This window comes from Carcharodon carcharias, chromosome 1, assembly GCF_017639515.1.
Source record: "Carcharodon carcharias isolate sCarCar2 chromosome 1, sCarCar2.pri, whole genome shotgun sequence".
Lineage (NCBI taxonomy): Eukaryota > Metazoa > Chordata > Chondrichthyes > Lamniformes > Lamnidae > Carcharodon > Carcharodon carcharias.
In genome coordinates, this window is record NC_054467.1 from 207,242,612 (window position 1) to 207,264,554 (window position 21,943).

Consider the following 21,943-nt stretch of genomic DNA (forward strand, 5'->3'; position numbering starts at 1 on the left):
GATCAGATTTGCCAGGGGGCCTGCTTCCTCAGCTAGCACGTCAGTGGAACCTGCAATGTATTCTCTGGTTGCACGAGAGCACCCTTCAGAAATTTGTCCATGCAAGGAGCACAGCTCCCATAAGTTGAGGCTCAGTTCAGTTACATGACCCTTCAGCAAAGCATATTCCTTTGGAAAGGATAAGACTAAGGGGTGACTTGATAGACATTGTTAAAATTTTGATGGGATGGGCTTAGAGAAACTGTTCCTGATTGAGGAAGTAGAATCCCTTCCTTTTGAGGGAGCTGAGTGGATGTTCTGCAGATGGCCTCAGTTCAATATGTGCGTCACTGTTTGCATCCTGGACTGTGGGAAAGCATGCTACTCTATAAACTGTATGGCCCTATCTGTCTACTGCCTTGTTTCAAATTTTCACATGGTGCAATTGCACCAGTTTCATACCTATGGAAAATAAGCTGCGTATGTTTGATTATCTGGAGAAATATTTACATGAGAAGCCCCTGGGTCATCTTTTTTGCATATCCATTAAAGTAGTGATTGATCTAAAGCCCATGTAAAATGTGAATAATCTGCTAGGGTGCATGAATATGAGTAAATACAACTCTGGCTGAAGATTATATTGGCAAGCTGCAGATCAGCAGTTCAGTTAGGAACAGGAGAGATTTCCCAGTATGGGGCCTTCCAGTGCCTCCTTTGTGTCAGTGACTTTGTTTTGGGTTGGACGGGGGCCCTAGCCCCAGTGAAATCCATAGGAAACTGCCATCCCTTGCTGTTTGCATCATTGCAGTAACACCCAATGAGGTTACAGTATGAATCCACCAGAATGGTCAAGCTGCAAGCTCCCTGACTCACAACATGATTTCTTTTAATGGCTTATAATTAGTATTTGTAGCAACAGTTTAGTATTATGAATGATAATTGAAAGCACTATTTTCTGAAGCACTTACTATTCTGACTGTAGTGTGGTGCTGTGGTAAGATGAAGTGATGTGATTCTACATATTTTGTCATCAGTTTAAGCTTGTTGCTTGAAAGAGGAGATTTTGCATATATGTATAGCACAAAGAGAATTAGGAATTGATTGCCGTTTGGGATTTGTGTGTGTGATATTATAACTGATGGGTCTTGCCCCATCATAAGCATCAACACAATTATTTTCCTGATGCATTTGGTAACCTTGTGTACCTTTTTATAAAGCTAATGCATCATAATAAGTTCCAGTAAGCACTTGTGGGAAGCTTATATCAACAACCATAAACCATGCAGTCAATTTTCCATGGTAACTTCCAAGCCATACTTCATTTCACATGCATAGCAAGCTCTGAATTTGAAATCAAACGAGTCCTGTGATATTGTAAATGCAGCAGCCATTTAAAAGTAGATATAGTTCTGACGAATTTAAGATTTGTACAGTCTGGAAGTATCTCTCCTGTAGTTATGGAACAGTGCCATCAAAAGCACCATCTAATTGGGAGCTTGCAGTTGAACTATTATTGTGTAAGATGAATATAAAGAGGATTGCCCTGTTACACACACTCGGGCATCATCATAGATGCCTCCAGGAATTTGCAGTGACAGTGAATACTGAAAGAACTTAAGAGACAGACTCATAAATAGTTGTCAGATGTCAGAAGTCCGCCAAGATAAGACTATCTAAATTTTCAATTTATGAGTGGATGTATGGCACCATGTTTCCTCTGTTACATCTTGGCTGTGCTCCATCAGAAGCATTCACCCAGTTCCTTGATTGATCACAATGCTTTCAATACTGTAGTGGTACACATTTTTCAGCTACAAATTACAACTGGAAGCCTTGTTATACTGACACCTTTAAAGGGCAGCATTATCATGCAGGGTAGGTACCTGGAATATTTTGCTTTCAGGATGTGATGTCAATGTGTATTTATTGCCCATCCTTGTTGCCATGAGAAGATGGTAATGTGTCTACTTGAACTGCTACAGTTCTTGATGCTGTGACAATAATGCTTGGTGGGAAATTGCAGGATAGTAATATAGTAGTGATGAAGCAATGACGATTCATATCCAAGTCAGGGTCATTTGTGACTTGGTAGGGAACTTTGAGATGATGGTGGTCCCATGATATTGCTGGTCTTGTCCTTCTCAGTGGTAAAGATTGAGGACTGGAAATGCAGTGATCTCAAAAGTACTTTCTTATTTGCAGGATAAGGTGTCAGGAAGATTTCTTGTTGTTGCAGTCCAGCGTGGTGCACATGGCAATTTCTTGGGAATCTGAATCAAAGCACCAAGTGTTAGTCGTTCTGAGCAGAGTGGAGACATTCATTATTAATATTCACATTTCCAGAAACCTTGGGTTCCATTCTGCAACAGTCTCAATGATCCAGCTTTGACATTTGAATTGTGAAATGGTTGCAGTACAGGAGACTATTCAATCCATTGAGTCTTACCAGTTCTCTGCAAGAACAATTTAGCTAGTCCCACTGCCCTGGCCTTTTCTAATAGCACTACAGTTTTTTTCCCCTTCAGGTTGGGATTTAACTGTTGGGGTGCACTGGTTTCCCTAGGTTTTCTGGAAGTCACCAGTGAATGGGAGGAGAGAACACAGCAGCAATTGGAGTGGCTGAAAAAATGAGAAATGAGGAAAAATTCCCTAAGTACTGAAACCTCACAGCTAATTTCTTGCTTAATGGTGTGAAAGGCTTTTATTCACAGTATTTATTCTGAAAGTTTACTTTTACTACTTTACAGATTAATTTCACTACTCTGGAGGTTATTTTAGTGGGAACCTTTGCAGGTCAATTTCACTACTTTAGAGGTTTGTCTGTCTAATCTCCACTTTACAGCTGTGATCTATCCGATCAGTATTGGCGCTAGATATACTGTGTTAACCTTGGCCTTTCATGAGCAAGATGGCCAGTAGCATCAGTAGCCCCAGCTGCAGGAAGAACAGTGGGAAGAACACCAGCAGGAATATTACCAGCAATGCCAATGGGAGTAGCAGCAACCTTGATCTCATAGATCTACTGCTCCTTAGGTCAGAAGGGATGAGCAGAGAGGTGCAGCTCACAGGAAATCATACCTACACATTCCTTACAAATACAGGGTGTAGAGGCAGAAAATCAGCTTCCTGCACATGTCAGAAATCCAGCATCGCAATATGCGCAGGGTCTCATGTCAGATTGTGGAGACATTTGCAGCCTGGTGGAAGAAGATCTGTTGCCAACCGGATCCGGTGGCCATGCTTTACCAGAGGCCGTCAAAATCACTGCTACCTCTCTAGATCCTTCCAGGAATCTACTGTGACATTTTTAAGGTTTCACAGTCAGCCTCCCAAAGCTGTCTGATGCAGGTTTGCAGGGCAGGCAATTATGTCAACTTTGCCATGGATAATTTGTCAGGCTCAGGTTGGCAGCTCTGTAGGGCAGTATCGACTGGGCACGTGTCATTTAAGGCAGCCCAGCACACCCAGGAGTGTTCATGGTCTGCAAGCGCTTTCGCTCTATCAATGTACAGCTGGTGTGCAAGCACAAAAAGATGTGATTCTGCAATTAGGCAGCACTTAGACAGAAAGCTTCAGTGACATGTCTCTCTTTTCAGAATGAGAGTGTGTGTGAGATTCCCAGGCAGCTACCATGATGCTTTCTTCCTACACCTGTCCGCCTTCCCTGGCCTCCTCTCACTTCAAAGCAGCTTTGCACTTGGCTCTTTGGAGAGAAGTGGTACCCATTTAAAACTAGACTGATGACGCCCAACAAATGAGGCCCAAGAGCCCTACAATGAAAACCAGCTGACAATGAGCAATTGAGAATTCCCAAAACTTAGTAAAAATGTGTTTCAGCTGCCTGGACACATCTAGAGGCACCTTTAAATGTGCATAAGCTAGGGTCTTCAGAATGACCAAGTGTGATAGCCTGGGCACAATATTGCATCTCAATGGGTCTTGGATCTTCAGGAGGAGGAAGAATCAGAGCACAGGTCCTCTTCAGAGGAGAGGGAGGAGAAAAGTGATGTGACCAATGCCCAGCAATGGCACACATTGATGCCTGAGATGTCCACTCAATGGTAAGTTCAGTTAGGCTCTACCAGTGCATCCTTCTGGTATCCACACACTAAACCCACTTCCACCAAGTCTTCCCCCAAAACATAGTCTTGAAATCAACCAAACATCCCTTTTACAGTCCACCCATTGTTCGATGTTAAGTCACATCACACCATTCATTACCAATATAAGGGCCTCTAGCCAAGCAGTAGCTGAAAATGGACAAGAAGGGAAAGTGGTGAAAACAAATAATATTTATGTGGCTCAAAAATGAGAAGGAACTTCACATTCTAACATTGCGTAACATTCCATGTGCAAAGTCTTGTACAACATCAAGCCTTTACTTATCCTCTTCCTAGCACATCTACAAGTTGCAACTCCTCTGCTTTCATTACAGGGAGGCAGGCTCCTCAGTTCCCCTCTTTGATGGTTGAGATGCCCTCAGCCGATGTCCTCTGGGTTTTGAAGCTCAGGAAGGTCCCACCAAATACTGCTCCACCTGAACCTGTGCAAGGGCAAACTCAGCATTTTAAAAAATTATTTTGTGGGACATGGGCATTGCTGGCGAGGGAATCCCTAATTGCCCTTGAGAAGGTAGTGATGAGTCACCTTCTTGAACTGCTGCATTCTACGTGGCGTAGGCACACCCAAAGTGCTGTTTGGGAGGGAGGTCCAGGATTTTGACCCAGCATTAGTGAAGAAACAGTGATATATTTCCAAGTCAGGGTGGTGTGCGGCTTGGAGGGGAACTTGTAGGTGGTGGTATTCAAATGCAACTGCTACCCTTGTCCTTCCAGGTGGCAGCTTTGGAAGGTGATATCGAAGGAGCCTTGGTGAGTTGCTGTCATGCATTTGTTGCCACTATGCATCAGTGGTGGAGTGGATGTTGGTGGTGGTGGATGGGGTGCCAATCAAGTGTCTTGGATAGTGTCAAGCTTCTTGGGTGTCGATAGCGTTGCACTCATTCAGGCAAGTGGAGAATATTCCATTACACTCCTTACTTGTACCTTGAAGAGAATTGTTGCGACCGGCCCCCAGGCAAGGTTCCCCAATTTGTTCTGATCCTGGACAAGGTCCCCAATTGTTATGCTTCCGGGTAAAGAGGGATGAGCTGGCTCCCTTTCTTTGCTCAAACCCCTCGGTTGGTCACAAGAAGATTAATTTAAAAAGGATCCCTTCCCTCATGGATACCATTTCCTAGACTAAATGTATTTATGTTTAAAAGGAGCCAACTTAACCAGGCTTTCTTCAATTAAAGAAAGAGTTTATTTATTACTAAAACACGAGAAAAAATAATAAAACACAACACACATACACACAGATTAAAAATGAGAAATTGAGTCCAAAAGTAAAAGTTAAAAAGATATACAAATCAGTCCTTTGGTTTGTTTGTGAGGAGTAGATGGTGAAATGTTGCAGCTATTAATTTAGGTGATTCCGGTAGCACGGACTTTGGCACTTGAGCAGTTGGTTTGGAGATTCTTGGTTGTGCAGGTTAATTTTTTGACTGTCGCTTTGCTAACTTCTGACTTGCTTCCAGCAATCAGAGAAAGAAGACTTTTTCACTTGCAAGTGCAAGGATGCCCAGTTAGTGTCCTTCAGCTGTGACCTTCACAGCACACACACCAGGACAGAACACAGTAGCACACAGAACTAGAGTTGCAGTTGGCTTTCTTAAACTGCTTTCCTTGTGTATTCCTGGAAGGAAAAAAAACATTCTATTCAGGCAAATCTGTTTTCTTTTCAACTCAGTTCATGTCCACAGTCTGGGATAAAACTCAACAGGAGGTGGTTTTGGCTAAGATGGCCATTATCTCCGCAACCACAGTAGATTACAGTTCAGTTTGCAATGTACCTTTTCCTTTAAAGTGTCTCTCTCTGAATTAGACAGTGTCACACCTTTTAGGTGCAACATTCCATTCTCTCTGAACTAGTGGACCAAGTAATTTACATAAGAATTTTCTAGCAAGTGGTTATCTTACAGTCTCACCCAGCTTTTTGCTTTTTTGTTTTTAAAAAAAAACACATTAAAAGTTCATTTTGTCAATAGTTATTCGGGGATAGGATCCATGGTCATGACAGGGTAAACATGCTTTAGGGAGTTAGGAAGTGAGTTACTAGCCACAGAATTCACAGCCTCTGACCTGCTCTTGTAGCCACAATATTTATATAGCTAGTCCTGTTCTGTTTCTGGTCGATGGTAATTCCCAGGATGTTGATAGTGGGGGGATCAGCGATGTCAAGGGGAGATGGTCAGGTTCTTTTTTGTTGGAGATGGTCATTGCCTGGCACTTGTGTGGCACGAATGTTACTTGCCATTTATCAGCCCAAGCATAAATGTTGTCCAGGTCTTGCTACATTTAAACATAGACTGCTTCAGTACCTGAGGACTCGTGAATGGTGCTGAACATTGCGCAATCATCAGCGAACACCCCCAGTTCTAAGCTAATGATGACGGGAAGGTCATTTATGAAGCAGCTAAAGATGGTTTGGATAGGACACTACCCTGAGGAACTCCTGCAGTGATGTCCTGGGACTGAGATGATTGACCTGTAACAACCACAATATTTGTGCTAGATGTGACTCCAATCAGTGGATACTTTTCCTCTTGATTCCCATTGACTCCAGTTTTGCTAGGGCTTAGTCAAATGCTGCTGCCTGGATGTCAAGGGCAGTCACTCTCATCTCAACTCTTGAGTTCAGCTCTTTTGTCCATGTTTGAGCTAAGGCTTTCATGAGGTCAGCAGCTGAGTGTCCCTGACCGGACCCAAACTGAGCATCAGTGAGCAGGTTCTTTCTAAGTAAGTGCCACTTAATTGCACTGCCAACAATCCTTTCCATCACTTTACTGATGGTCAAGAGTAGACTCATAGGGTGATAATTGGCCGGGTTGGATTTGTCCTGCTTTTTATGGACAGGACATATCTGGGCAATTTTCCACATTGCTGCGTAGATGCCAGTGTTGTAACTGTAATGGAACAGCTTGTCCAAGGACGCGGCAGGTTCTGGAGCACAAGTCTTCACTACTATTTCTGGAATGTTGTCAGGGCCCATAGCCTTTGCCTTCAGCCTGTTTCTTGATATAATATGGTGTTAAACAAATTGGTTGAAGACTGGCATCTGGGATACAGGGGACCTCAGGAGTGTCGGGGAAGGAAACAGTTAAAGGAGCTCAATTGCTAATTATTAGTTAACAACCTAAGTACCCATTTGGTTGTATAAAAGGGATAACAGCACCGTTGAGGTCTTTCATGCCCGGTGGGCACTGCAGGGATTGGGGTGCTTTATTGATCCCTCGAACCATATTTTAATTTGATGTTGTAAGTTTCATTTAAGATGAGTTTTTCCTTTTGCAATACCCCTTTAAGGGGCTGCTTCTTACTTTGTCCCTCATTTTCTTTAATTTAGTTTATTTGGTTACTCAAAAGAGTAAAAGGGATAACAACACCATTGAGGCCTTTCATGCCTGGTGTGCACCGCGGGGAGTGAAACAAAAACAAAAAATGCTGGAAAACCTCAGCAGCTCTGACAGCATCTGTGGAGAGAAAGACAGAGTTAATGTTTCGAGTCCGTATGACTCTTCTTCAAAGCTAAAGGGAGGTAGAGATGTGGTGAAATATATGCTGTTTATGGAGGGTGGAACAGGTGAAGCCGGGTAAAAGGCCAGCGGTAGGTGGAGGCAAAGGCGAGATTGCAAAAGATGTCATAAACAAAAGGTCAAAGGGCTGTTAATAATGGTGGTCTGGCTAAAGGACGTGCTAATGGTGACATTAACAGTGGAAAGCAGAATGTGATAAAGGCAGGACCAGGATAATAGGTTAAAAGCTGGGGATAAAACAATGAATAAAAATGGAAATGAACTTTAAAAATAATAATAATGAAAATAAGTGGGAAAAAATAAAAATTAAAATTAAGAAATAAAAATGAATATAGAAAAAAGGGGATCAAAAGGGGGTGGGGATGGAAAGAGAGTTCATGGTCTGAAGTTGTTGAACTCAATGTTAAGTCTGGAAGGCTATAAAGTGCCTAGTCGGAAGATGAAGTGCTGTTCCTCCAGTTTGCGTTGAGTTTCACTGGAACATTGCAGCAGGCCAAGGACGGACATGTGGGCATGAGAGCAGGATGGTGTATTGAAATGGCAAGTGACAGGAAAGTCTGGTTCATGCTTGCGAACAAACCAAAAGTGTTCCACAAAGCAGTCACCGAATCTGCATTTGGTCTCTCCAATGTAGAGGAGACCGCATTGGGAGCAGCGAATGCAGTAGACTAAATTGAGGGAAGTGCAAGTGAAATGCTGTTTCACTTGAAAGGAGTGTTTGGGCCCTTGGACGGTGAGGAGGGGGGAAGTAAAGGGGCAGGCATTGCACCTTCTGCACTTGGATGGGAAGGTGCCATGGGAGAGGATTGAGGTGTTGGGGGTGATGGAGGAGTGGACCAGGGTATCCCGGAGGGAACGGTCCCTACAGAATGCTGACAGTGGGGGGTGAAGGGAAGATGTGTCTGGTGGTGGCATCATGCTGGAGTTGGCGGAAATGGCAGAGGATGATCCTTTGAATGTGGAGGCTGGAGGGGTGAAAAGTGAGGACAAGGGGGGCCCTATCATGGTTCTGGGAGGGAGATGAAAGTGGCATGGGAAATGGATTGAACACGGTTGAGGACCCTGTCAACCACCGTGGGTGGGAAACCTCAGTTAAGGAAGAAGGAAGACGTGTCAGAAGCACTGCTTTCAGAAGTGGCATCATCAGAACAGATGCAATGGATGCGAAGGAACGAAGGAACTGAGAGAATAGAATCGATTCCTTACAGGAAGCAGGGTGTAAGGTGCTGTAGTCGAGGCTGCTGTGGGAGTCGGTGGGCTTGTAATGAATATTGGTGGACAGTTTAACACCAGAAACTGAGACAGAGAGGTCAAAGAAGGGAAGGGAAGTGTCGGAGATGGACCATGTGAAAGTGATGGAGGGGTGGAAATTGGAAGCAAAATTGACAAATTTTTCCAGGTCCAGATGAGAGCATGAAGTGGCACCAAAACAGTCATTAATGTATTGAAATAAGAGTTGTGGGGGAGGTCCTGAGTAGGACTGGAACAAAGAATGTTCCACATACCCCATAAAGAGACAGGCATAACTGGGGCCCACGCGGGTACCCATAGCCACACCTTTTATTTGGAGGAAGTGAGACAAGCTTAAGGAGAAATTGTTCAGTGAGAGAACAAGATCAGCCAGGCAGAGGAGAATGGTGGCAGATGGGGATTGTTCTGGTCTCTGATCAAGGAAGAAACAGAAATCCCTCAGACCATCCTCGTGGGGTTGGAGGTGTAGAGGGATTGGACATCCATGTTAAGGAAGAGGCGGTTAGGGCCAGGGAAGTGGAAATTGTTGACATGATGTAGGGCATCAGAGGAATCGTGGATGTAGGTGGGAAGAGACTGGACAAGGGGAGAGAGAATGGAGTCAAGATAGCAAGAAATGAGTTCCGTGGGGCAAGAAGAGGCTGATCCATTCGGTATACCGGGACAGTCCTGTTTGTGGATTTTTGGCAGGAGGTAGAAGTGGGCTGTCCGAGGTTGGGAGACTAAGATTGGAAGCTGTGGAGAAAAGATCTCCAAAGGAGATGAGGTCAGTGACAGTCCTGGAAACAATGGCTTGATGTCCGGTGGTGGGGTCATGGTCCAGGGGGAGGAAGGAGGAAGTGTCTGAGAGTTGGCGCTCAGCCTCTGCAAGGTAGAGGTCAGTGCGCCAGACAACAACAGAACCACCCTTGTCGGCAGGTTTAATAACAAAGTCAGGGTTGGACCTGAGAGAACAGAGCATGGCAAGTTAAGAAGGAGACAGGTTAGAGTGGGTAAGAGGAGCAGAGTCATTGAGATGGCTGATGTCACACTGAAAGTTCTCAATGAAAAGATCAAAAGGGAAGGTAAGAGGCCAGAGGGAGGGGTCCAGGTGGAGGGCGAATACTGGAGGCGGTGGACTCCTATCCAAAGAAGTGAGCACGGAGACGAAGGCGGGGGAAGAAGAGTTCAGCATCGTGCCGTAACCAGAATTCATTGAGGTGAGGGTGTAAGAGTATGAAAGAGTATTTTGCCTTTACTGCGGGGACTGGGGTGCTTTATTGATCCGAAGACAATTGCTGAAAGAATAAACCACAAGATTACACAGTTCCTGAACAAACAAAATAAGTTTTATTATACAAAGCCAGAGAAGCAAAACAATTTACAATATCTATTTTATACTCCCAACTCAAATGAACATCAGGTACATGTGAATTAACAGACAAACTGTAATCAAACACATAACACTGTATAATAAATAGCAAATGCAACCGTCAGACCACATAGATTTCTCAGCAACCCACCAGACATCAGTGTTTACTAAGTTGCACAACCCCATTAAATCTCTGTCTCCCTCATGAGAAATTGCAAGTCTTCACTCTTCCCTTTCAGAGATTGAGACTTGGAATTCTCGCCAAAAGTCAATCTGACTCAGACTACCTCAAAGATGCCTGGAAAAACTCAGCAGGTCTGGCAGCATCGGCGGAGAAGAAGAGTTGACGTTTCGAGCCCTCATGACCCTTCAACATGAGGACTCGAAACGTCAACTCTTTTCTTCTCCGCCGATGCTGCCAGACCTGCTGAGTTTTTCCAGGTAATTCTGTTTTTGTTTTGGATTTCCAGCATCCGCAGTTTTTTTTGTTTTTACCTCAAAGATGCCTCAGTTCACAGGGTTTCAGTCACACCTCGTCTCCCAGGACTCCATTTGCCTGGATCCCTGAGTCTGCACTTTAGCAGCTTTTCTCATAAGCACAACTTTACCTCTTCAGTCATGTTGAGCAGAATGCTGCTCCAAAGGGTTACCCTTGCCTCAATGGCCCACAGCACGGAATCACCAGCATTCCACTGCTTGTTTCACTCTCCAGCGCTTCTCCCAAGCCCTCGCAAGTTGAAGCCTGCCAACAGCAGCACTTTTCTACTGAGAATCTCCTTCTTTGCTCAGGTAACTTCTACCGTTGGTTTCCTCCTCCCGGAGCCTCCTTCCTCGGTTCCCTCTCTCTCTGTCTTTTTCTGGGCCTTCTCTCAGTTCCCTCTCCCTGGATTCCCTCTCTGGGTTCCTTCTTTGGGACCTCTGCCTGCCCCTGTCTGGGACTCTTCTCTAGTATGGTGCTCTCCTTCTGGGCCTTGTGATCAGGGTTTTTGCGCCGTTTTCTGTATTTTTTTCACACAGGCACATTGGGCCGCTCTCTCACTTAGAGGAACTCCAAGCACTGGATCTGCGCATGTGTGGAGAAACCCCCCCCACCCTAGTGCATGCTGGGATCTGTAGTTCCCGGCCCCCCGCTCGACAATAAATCGGGATAAGACCAAAAAAACTGCGGATGCTGGAAATCCAAAACAAAACCAGAATTACCTGGAAAAAAACTCAGCAGGTCTGGCAACATCGGCGAAGAAGAAAAGAGTTGACGTTTCGAGTCCTCATGACCCTTCAGCAGAACTGCAAGCAGCTTTGGTAGCTCCCCAATGAAAACATGCTGCATTTCATTTTAAAAACAGAATTACCTGGAAAAACTCAGCAGGTCTGGCAGCATCGGCGGAGAAGAAAAGAGTTGACGTTTCGAGTCCTCATGACCCTTCGACAACTCCTCTCACTTCCTCTAAATAAAAGGTGTGGCTATGGGTACCCGCATGGGCCCCAGCTATGCCTGTTTCTTTATGGGGTATGTGGAACATTCCTTGTTCCAGTCCTACTCCGGCCCCCTTCCACAACTCTTTCTCCGGTACATCGATGATTACTTCGGTGCCGCTTCATGCTCTCGTCGGGACTTGGAAAAATTTATTAATTTTGCTTCCAATCTCCACCCCTCCATCATTTTCACGTGGTCCATCTCTGACACTTCCCTTCCCTTCCTTGACCTCTCTGTCTCAATCTCTGGTGATAGACTGTCCACCAATATCCATTACAAACCCACCGACTCCCACAGCTATCTCGACTACAGCTCCTCACACCCCGCTTCCTGTAAGGACTCCATCCCATTCTCTCAGTTCCTTCGCCTCCGTCGCATCTGTTCCGATGATGCTACATTCAAAAACAGTTCCTCTGACATGTCCTCCTTCTTCCTTAACCGAGGGTTTCCACCCACGGTCGTTGACAGGGCCCTCAACCGTGTCCGGCCCATCTCCCGCGCATCCGCCCTCACGCCTTCTCCTCCCTCCCAGAAACATGATAGGGTCCCCCTTGTCCTCACTTATCACCCCACCAGCCTCCGCATTCAAAGGATCATCCTCCGCCATTTCCGCCAACTCCAGCATGATGCCACCACCAAACACATCTTCCCTTCACCCCCCCTTATCGGCATTCCGTAGGGATCGCTCCCTCCGGGACACCCTGGTCCACTCCTCCATCACCCCCTACTCCTCAACCCCCTCCTATGGCACAACCCCATGCCCACGCAAAAGATGCAACACCTGCCCCTTCACTTCCTCTCTCCTCACCGTCCAAGGACCCAAACACTCCTTTCAAGTGAAGCAGCATTTCACTTGCATTTCCCCCAACTTAGTCTACTGCATTCGTTGCTCCCAATGTGGTCTCCTCTACATTGGAAAGACCAAACGTAAACTGGGCGACCACTTTGCAGAACACCTGCGGTCTGTCCGCAAGAATGACCCAAACCTCCCTGTCGCTTGCCATTTTAACACTCCACCCTGCTCTCTTGCCCATATGTCTGTCCTTGGCTTGCTGCATTGTTCCAGTGAAGCCCAACGCAAACTGGAGGAACAACACCTCATCTTCCGACTAGGGACTTTACAGCCTTCCGGACTGAATATTGAATTCAACAACTTTAGGTCGTGAGCTCCCTCCCCCATCCCCACTCCCTTTCTGTTTCCCCCTTCCTTTTTTTTTCCAATAAATTATAAAGATTTTCCTTTTCCCACCTATTTCCATTATATATAAAAAAAACCCCACTAGAGCTATACCTTGAGTGCCCTACCATCCATTCTTAATTAGCACATTCGTTTAGATAATATCACCAACTTTAACTTTAACACCTATGTGTTCTATTGTACTATTGTCGTTGACATCTTTTGATGATCTGCTTCTATCACTGCTTGTTTATCCCTACAACCACACCCCCAACCCCCCCCCCCACCTCTCTGTCTCTCTATCTCTCCGCCCCCCACACACACACCTTAAACCAGCTTATATTTCAGCTCTTTCCTGGACTCGAACTCAAGTTCTGTCGAAGGGTCATGAGGACTCGAAACGTCAACTCTTTTCTTCTCCGCCGATGCTGCCAGACCTGCTGAGTTTTTCCAGGTAATTCTGTTTTTGTTTTGGATTTCCAGCATCCGCAGTTTTTTTGTTTTTATCTCTGCATTTCATTTTGTGGCCAGTCCTATGGTATGAAGTGCTCTCAAATGTAATAGGGGGAATTTTAACTTGAAGCCACATTGGGACAGGGTGGTGTGTTAGCATGAAAGAGACTCGAAAGTAAGTACAGTGCATCTGTCAGTGGCTTTTTAACACAGCCACTGTATTTTCATTTGATTTCCAGGTTTTATAACCAATTAGATTGAGCTGGCATGATGACAATCCATGTGACTCACACAAGTTCATATAATGAATAACTAAGTCATATCCCATAGATCTGTGTAATTCATTCTGTGTATACCAAATGTTAAAAAGCTAATTAGGTGAAAGATAATTATGTGAAGAGGTAAAGCAGATGAGTTTAATGGTCCACTTTAAAATTTTCCAGTGAGGCTGAGTTCAGCTGAAGGCGCCATAGGAGCCAATTGTGGGTGTTGATTTTGAATATTGCCTTTGAATGAATAAATCGGGATCCCTAACACAAGAGAAGGCAAACAGGGCCTCAGTTTAACATCTAACCAAAAGATAGCACCTCCAACAATCCAACCTCAGTACCACACTGGAATGTCAGCCTTGATTTTTGTGCTCAAGATCTGGATTGGGAATTGAACCCCCAATCTTCTGATTCAGTCTCCTTGCAAGGATGCACAGTGTGTTTGGAACCTCCTGCCAGGATATTGCTCATTCCTTGCTGCTGCTCCAGAAGTATCTCCTCCTTTGACAGCCCCTGAAGCTCAGCATATATGGACAGCTGAGCAGAGCTTGAATTATCCTATGCCCTCCAATGAGGACTCCCTGCTGCAATCCCTGTCTCTACCATCTGCTGTGTTCACTTGTGATATATGAGTCAGCAGGTGAAAATCCAACTCTTTTCCTTGTCAGTCCCACCAAAGTGTGAGTATCTGAGCTGGTGCATGGTCTGCATGAGTTCTGTGATGGTGTGCCTTCACAAGTGTGCAACCTGTTCTGAGGATTTGTTGTCCTTTTCCTGGCCAACCTCCTGTGGGATGCTTGAAGGCACTGTGCCAGATTGAGGACATGAATTAAACCTGACAAGGTAAGAATGTGTTAAATGATCATTTTACTCGCTACTGGCATCAAGTCAACATGAGTGAGTGTTGCAAGCCATGTGGCTGGTGATATTTGGTGTTGTCACCAAGTGGCTGGGAGGCCCCATTCTCCTGATCTCGAACAGCCAGATGTGCTAAGAGTCTGCTGATCTTCAGCGCCTCTTCCTCTGCAGATATTAAATGTGAGACCACTTCTGGTTCTCTGCCTCTTCATCTTGATCTGTGCTCTCTTCCCCTGCAAGGAGGGTAAGAAGACACCTATTAGTTGAACAGATGAACAAATAACATTTGTTGAGGTTGACTATGAGGGAGAAGTGCGACATTGCATTAAAATAAGAGATTGTTAGTGGTGGATGGACAGGTGGTGATGTGAAGAAGTCATTTAGTGTGTGGAGCAATGTGCTGGAGTTAGCTCGAGAAGGCTGAGGGGTTTGGTATGATGTACACCAGGATACAGTTGAAATTATCACTGTACTCACCTTTCCTGCCCTGATAAGCCATTAAACTACTTCTGACACTGAATCAAGGAGCGTAATACCACAGCTGCTCTCCACCTGTATAATCTCCAATCATACCTTCTTGTTTTCACTGGCTTCCTTCTTCTTTCCAGCATTATGTGACAGTATTTCCCTGCAGGCCTTTACATCTCCCAGCAATAATACAGGGACAGACTCGGAATGTTAGGACTCCACCCTCACAGTTCTTTCTTTTATTCTTCCTCCTACAGGATCCATCAACTGTCTTCTTTGCAGTGACCTTTTATGTACTGGATTCTACATCAATTGGCATGGATTGTCATCATGTCAGCTCAATCTAATTGGTTGTAAAACCTGGAAATCAAATGCAAATACAGTGGCTGTGTTAAAAAGCCACTGACAGATGCACTGTACTTACTTTCAAGTCTCTTTCATGCTAACACACCACCCTGTCCCAACGTGGCTTCAAGTTAAAATTCCCCCTATTACATTTGAGAGCACTTCACACCAGTCAAAGGACTGGCCACAAAATGAAATGCAGCATGTTTTCATTGGGGAGCTACCAAAGCTGCTTGCAGCTTGATTTTCCCACTCACCCATTTTAGGTTTCCACCAAGCAGAAAATTGACTCACACAAGTTCATATAATGAATAAATAAGTCATATCCCATAGGTCTGTGTAATTCATTCTGTGTATACCAAATGTTAAAAAGCTAATTAGGTGAAAGATAATTATGTGAAGAGGTAAAGCAGATGAGTTTAATGGTCCACTTTAAAATTTTTCAGTGAGGTTGAGTTCAGCTGAAGGCGCCATAGGAGCAAATTGTGGGTGTTGATTTTGAATATTGCCTTTGAATGAATTTTCAAAGAAAATGTCATCTCAGTAACTTGAAGATGAAATAGCCTCCAACCTCTGTTTCCCTTTCAAAGTATTTAGAGATGCTGCCTCCTCCCTAATTCCTGGCAATCTTCCTCACAACTCCATGTTTGAACTGCTCCCGATCATCTTTCCAACCGTGCCACAGTAATAAAATGGCCCTTATCCCCATTACCAGAGTCACAAATGACATGACTATGTGATTGTAAACATGATAAAGTATCCCTTCTCATCTGCATGGTTGACAACACCGTCCTCCTCAAATGCCTCTTTTCCTTTGTCCAGCTGGGTGGAACAGCTCTCGACTGGTTCAATTCCATCTATCCTGTCATTGGTAAAGAATCACCTCCAAAGTCTTCTTTTCTGCTTCTTTAGCCCTAGAGACCCTCAAAGGTCTATCCTTGTCATGTTTCTTGTCCAATCATCAGTATTGGATGAGCAGAAATTTCCTCCAATTAATTATTGGGAAGACGGCGTCATTGTCTTCTGTTCTCACCACAAGCTTCATCCCCAAGCCACAGCCTTAATTCACCTTTCTGACCACTTACTAAGGCTGAACCAGACCATTCATAACCATGGCATCCTATTTGACCTCGAGATGAACTTCCAACCCTATATCTTCTCCATTATAAAACTGCATAATTCCAGCTCCATAACGTCGCCCGTCTCCTCTGCCTCAACTCATTTGCTGTGCCAACCCTCATCCATGCCTTTGCCACCTGTACACCTGCAGCCCGTATCCTACTTGCACCATGTCCCGATCATCCATCACCTCCATGCTCACTGTCCTACATAACCTCTTCGCCCAGCAATGCGTCAATTTTAAAATTCTGCTCCTTACTTTCAAATACCTCCTGGCCTCATCCCTTCTCATCTATTACCTTAAGCACTGCAAACCTCCAAAATCTCCACAGTGGTCCAACCCTGGCCTCTTGTGCATCCCTGATTTTCTTTGCTTCATTAGTGGCTGGGCCTCAAGCTGTCTAGGCCTTAAGCTCTGGAATCCCCTCCCTAAATCTTACTGCATCTCGACCTCTCCTCCCTTATCCCTTAAGACACCCCTTAAACCATTTCTCATCACCAAACCTGATCCCTCCTTCTTTGGCTCAATGTCAAATTTTGTTTGATAATCATTTCTGTGAAGCACCTTGGGATGTTTCACTACATTAAAGATGCTAAATAAATGCAAGTTGCTGTTGTACGGGAGGCAGGGCCAGTTTCATCCAGGGTTCTGAACTGAATGTGGTTCAAAATGAGTAACTCTAGCCAGATGTGAATTTTCTTAAAACAACTGATTACACACAAACACCAAAACCTGTCTTTTCTTTTACAGGAATAAAAACAAAAAATGCTGAAAATAGCTAGGAGATCAGGCAGCACCTGTGGAGAGAAACAGAGTTAATGGACAGAATTTTCCATTTATGAGACTAAGTACTGTGGCGGGTGCTGCTCGGAATGGTGGGAACTTATGCCTGATTTCGCGCTTGGAAGCTCATTAATTATGCACAGGGAAGTATAGGCCCAAATGGCCTGGTGGCTCGGGAACTGATTCGTCAGCTGGCGGAGTCAAAGGCCTAGGAAGCATATCTAAACGTCAGTCAAACACATACATCTCACCCTCAAAAGGGACAACCGCCAAACTCTTCAAAGGCAAGAGGGCAAACAACTCCACAGGCTGCCGCCAACCCTGCTGTGGATGTCAGGATAGCACTGAAAAATCAAAACATTTTAATCACAGCTTGTTGCATGGGTGAAGGCAATAATTGTCACTAGTTGAACATCTGCAAATATAATCACTTTCAATGCTAATTGTCTACTGTTTTCTTTCAGCTTCCTTCTAAAGGCTTTGCGAGGCCAGCACCCCCCTCCGCCAAAGCAGTTTTCCTGAATGCAATTGGTCCCATGACTAAATCTGCAGGGAGAAGATTCTGTAGCAGGGCCTCTTAGAGCCTTGTGTAAGCACTCTCCCGTGCACGCGAAACGTTCATCCATCAAACCCATTCCACTAGTCCCTAGCATATTCAATAATGCCTGCTGTGGTTCCCTTGCTGTTGGCCGGCTGAGGTGACCTGCATCTCCACCCACGCACCAACCCAACTCCCGTGCATGCTGCCCATCCAACATGTGGCTCTGCTCACTTTCGATTTTAGAATCATAGTTGTCATGACTTTCTTCATGAGTTCCCCACCATTTCCCCTCCCCCAGTCACCCATGTCCTTTCCCCCATTGCCACTGGCCACCCACCCCCAGCATCACCTTTAACCTACCCACTGTCACCCTCCAGCCTGAACCCTTCTCCTTCCAGGATGTCCAAGTGAACATGCACATTCCCTTCCTTCCAGAGCATCCCAGCCCCATTCATCTGATTTCTCCAACCTCCTCCTTCCTACCCACACCCCCATGTCCATGTCTATTTCTGTGTCCCAATGCCATCCCTTCACCTAACACCAACGAACCCTTACCCTCCCACCCTACTGGCTTAGTCTACTCTCTGTTACCTTAACCACCCCCTCCTATCACACCCACCCTGAGTTTGCAATCCAGGAGTCAGAAGTGAACTCCACTGACCCCTCCCTGTGAGCTTGTTCACCTGAACATCTACCCATCCCCTTCAAGCCTATACATTTCCCCGCGCACCCCCCCCCCCACCACCCCTCACACTGTGCCATCCATCAGTACCTCCTGCTGCCTTCCATCCCACAGCTCGAGGCTCTCATCCTCCATGCTGAAGCCCCTTGAAGTGCATTCGAGCCCATGATGGAAGATGGTCCGAAGCCTCAGCGAAGCCCCTGAAAGTCTGAATCATCAGTGAAGTCAAAGCTGCATTGTGGAGACCTCCCATCTTCCAAAAGCTGTTTTGAGGAGGAGCCATGTGGATGAGGCTCCACCCACCACCTTCAGGGTCCGGTAGCTGTAGAGCTCCATCATCTTCCTCTTGTTGGATGTCTGCAAGCCCTGAAGGTAAACAAAGAACAAAGTAAAGTACAGCACAGGAACAGGCCCTTCGGCCCTCCAAGCCTGCGCCAATCATATTGCCCGTCAAATAAAACATTTTGCACTTCCAGGGTCCATATCCCTCTATTCCCATCCTTTTCTTGTATTTGTCAAGATGCCTCTTAAACACCACTATCGTACCTGCTTCCACCACTTCCTCTGGCAGCGAATCCAGACACTCACTACCCTCTGTGTAAAAAACTTGCCCCGCACATCTCCTTTAAAGTTTGCTCCTCTCACCTTAAATCTATGTACCCTAGTAATTGACTCTTCCACCCTAGGAAAAAGCTTCTGACTATCTACTCTGTCCATGCCACTCATAATTTTGTAAACTTCTATCAAATCACCCCTCAATCTCCGTCGCTCTAGTGAGAACAATCCGAGTTTCTCCAACCTCTCCTCATAGCTAATATCCTCCAGACCAGGCAGCATCCTGGTAAACCTCCTCTGCACCCTCTCCAATGCCTCATTATCCTTCTGGTAATGTGGTGACCAGAATTGCACGCAATATTCCAAGCGTGGCCTAACCAAGGTTCTATACAGCTGCAGCATGACTTCCCAGCTTTTATACTTAATACCCCTGCCAATGAAGGCAAGTATGCCATATGCCTTCCTGACTACCTCATCCACCTGCGTTGCCACTTTCAGTGACCTGTGGACCTGTACATGCAGATCCCTCTGCCCATCGATGCACTTTAAGGGTTCTGCCATTTACTGTATAATTCCTACCTGTATTAGACCTTCCAAAATGCATTCCCTCGCATTTGTCCGGATTAAACTCCATCTGCCATTTCTCCGCTCAAGTCTCCAACCGATCTATATTCCGTTGTATCCTTTGACAATTCTCTTCACTATCTGCAACTCCTCCAACCTTAGTGTCGTCTGCAAACTTACTAATTAGCCCAGTTACATTTTCCTCCAAATCATTTATGTATACTACAAACAGCAAAGGTCCCAGTACTGATCCTGCGGAACTCCACTAGTCACAACTCTCCATTCAGAAAAGCACCCTCTGTCTTCTATGACCAAGCCAATTATGTATCCATCCTGCCAGCTCACCTCTGATCCTGTGCGACTTTACCTTCTGTACCAGTCTGCCATGAGGGACGTTGTCAAAGGCCTTACTGAAATCCACGTATATAACATCCACTGACCTTCCATCGTCGATCATCTTTGTCCCGAGTTGTGCACGCCACTCATTTTCAAACAGGTTTGAGGCCAACACAATTTCCCGCTGGAAAGATTGGAAGGTGTGAGGAGATTCTGGCGTGCAGCTGTTTTATTGAGCATTCATGGGATGGTAATGAATGCAAATGGCATTCAAGCCACTAGTTAGCGGGTTAACTGACCCACCATTAACCTGCCATCGGGAGAATTGCAAACTGTTTTTCACCAGCGGGTTTCTGACTTTTTGGCTCCCGCTTGATTCTCTGTCCCCATCCTCTTTGAAACCCGCTGCGGGAGGGATGGAAAAATTCCGCTCAATGTTTCAGGTCGTGATGACTTTGTCTCAACCTGAAATGTTAACTCTGTTTCTCTCCACAGATGCTACCTAACCTGCTAATTATTTCCAGCATATTTTAATATTTCAGATTTCCAGCACCTGCACTATTTTGCTTTTATTTTACGAGTGATGATTGACCTGCCTGATATTTTCATAATTTTTTGTTTTTGTTTCAGATTTCCAGGAATTGGAGTTTTCATTCTTTATTGTTTTACTAATAAAACACATGGCCTCTTTCCAGCCTCACATAGTCATCTCAACAAAACGCAAAAAAAATGAATAGGTGCCATTGAATTCTTTGCTAGGATAGGTCCCCACCACCCATCCTGTGTTTCTTGCCAAGACACCGTCACATTTCTTCCACGCTGAGCATCCGTATTGAGCAACTCCTCATCTTTGATAATTGAAACTTTGGGCAGAATTTGCAGCCCCTCATGCCGGTGATCCCAGAAGATGTGAATAGAAACCTCACACCGGCGGGATTGTCCAGTTCCGCCGATGTGAATGGAGATTTCAATGGATTGCCAGATCTGCAACGGGGGTGCTGGAAAATTCCGGCCATTTGATTGTGTCCTGGTTCCTTTGAGTTTACTGCCCCCTTGTCGCCTTTAATCTCTCCCTCCATAGTAACTCTCCAACGCATATTCATGGCCACCCCAAGACCTCGTCATCTCAGATGAGGTCACTTTGGACCTAAAAACGATTCAACAGGGTATTTTCTGAATGGAGAAAAGCTAGGAACAGTGGAAGTCAAAGAAACTCTGGTGTTCAGGCAAATGAATAGTAAAATTTCATTACAGAAAACTTCGTTATAGAAAATAATCAAAAAGGCTAGCAGAATACTGGCTTTTATATATAAAGAATATGAATACAAGGGAGTAGAAGTCATGGGCAGAATTTTACCAATTGGGGATATGGTCTGACACTGGGAGGAAATGAGTGAAGGTGGCTTGCATGGGTGGACAGCGGGACTTCCCCTGAATTTTATGGGCGGCAGCCAATTAAGAGGCTGTCAACAATGTTGCTGTCCTATTCAGGACAGCAGCCCACCCCTGTGAACTGCCAGCCCAATCAGAGGGCCAGAAGCTCGGCAGCTACACCAGGAGCAGTGGCCACTGCTGAGACAGGCTGGAAACCTGCTGCCTTCAGCAGGTCAGGAAAAAATAAATGAAAACTTTGAGGGGCCAGGTGCTGGAGGGAAATCTTTCTGGGGAAATTTCGGGGGCTGTGGGAACTGCCTTCACCGCACATGACCTCCTCTGTGTTAAAAGACCTTTGGCCCTCACTCCTCAGGCTGCTGGGAGGCCACCTTCACTTAGCTGGCAGCCTTCTCATGTTGTGCGGCAGTTGATCCACCATTGGAAAAATTCCAATGGCACACTTCAATGGTCCTTAATTTGGCCTTTACATATGTAAATTGGCTGCTGCCTCCTTTGGCAGAGTGGATATGAGAAAGCTCTGGCTGGTAAAAGTAGGGAAAATCCAAAGATATTCAATAAGTATATCAATGGGAAGAGGATAACCAGGCAAAGAGTAGGGCCCAAGGGGGCAATCTATGGGTGGTGCCAGGAGACATCGGTAGAGTGTTGAATGAATATTTCGCATCCATCTTCACCCAAGAGAATGAGGATGAAGGTATGGAACTCA

At 45.3% G+C, this 21,943-nt stretch overlaps 1 long non-coding RNA gene across 1 annotated transcript; it reads right to left on the reverse strand.

Moving 5' to 3' along the window:
* Positions 1–5,267: 5,267 nt before the first annotated feature.
* On the reverse strand, positions 5,268–11,277 carry LOC121280076. The gene is made up of 2 exons (XR_005943535.1): positions 10,713–11,277; positions 5,268–5,715 (listed from the first exon to the last, which is right to left on the reverse strand). It is a non-coding gene; the product is annotated as an uncharacterized LOC121280076 (long non-coding RNA).
* Positions 11,278–21,943: the final 10,666 nt, after the last annotated feature.